At 39.3% G+C, this 778-nt stretch overlaps 1 long non-coding RNA gene across 1 annotated transcript; it reads left to right on the plus strand.

Moving 5' to 3' along the window:
* Nucleotides 1–269: 269 nt before the first annotated feature.
* On the plus strand, nt 270–778 carry LOC107747505 (uncharacterized). The gene is made up of 3 exons (XR_001640814.1): nt 270–364; nt 482–562; nt 704–778. It is a non-coding gene; the product is annotated as an uncharacterized LOC107747505 (long non-coding RNA).

The raw sequence follows: 778 nt of genomic DNA on the forward strand, positions 1-778 counted from the left end.
TATTAGTGCTATATTTTATTTTTAGCTGTATTTTATTTAACGAAAACTATTTTTAATATTTTTTGTTACAATTTTAGTGAGAATTTATAAAAGCAATTCATAAAGCAATTTCTTTAATTTTAAGAATGCAGTAGGTTTTCTTTTCGGGTTAGAGTTGGTCTATAATAATGATAATTTGCTTCACATAACAGTATTAGAAGTCTTTGGTATTTCCTCATGTAGACAGCTAAATGAACATGAATATGTGTTTGTATATGTACGGTAGGCCTCAAAAGACCGGTTTCGCTGTCAGGATTTGAAGCTGATGTGTGCTGACAGTGAGCAGAGTCGTACGTGCTGGATCACGGCCTTCAGATTGTTTAAGGTATATGAACACACAGACTCACTAAGAAAAAACACTGGACTAGCTCCATCTCACACACACACGGACTCACTAAGAAAACTAGTTCCATCTGAAACCTGCAGTGTGTGTGTGTTTTAGCATGGGAAACAGCTCCAGTGTAATTACCAGCTCTCCCAGTCCAGCGCCAGACTTCACAAACCATCACGACCAGACTCCAAGGTACAGGAAACATCTACCAAGCTTTAAAAAAGTCCATACGACTTGTGCACTATATTCTGAAGTCATACGTTGGCTGTGTGTGGGGAGCAGACTGTTAATGTAAGTTATTCACTGAGTTTCTCACACACGTGTCATCATCAGTATACAGACCGGGAGGAGTCGATGGTGGCCATGGATTTTTCAGGGAAGAGCGGTGGTCGAGTGATTCAGAATCCA

The sequence above is a fragment of the Sinocyclocheilus rhinocerous genome, unplaced genomic scaffold, assembly GCF_001515625.1.
Source record: "Sinocyclocheilus rhinocerous isolate Xijiao unplaced genomic scaffold, SAMN03320098_v1.1 scaffold45206, whole genome shotgun sequence".
NCBI classification, from domain to species: Eukaryota; Metazoa; Chordata; class Actinopteri; order Cypriniformes; family Cyprinidae; genus Sinocyclocheilus; species Sinocyclocheilus rhinocerous.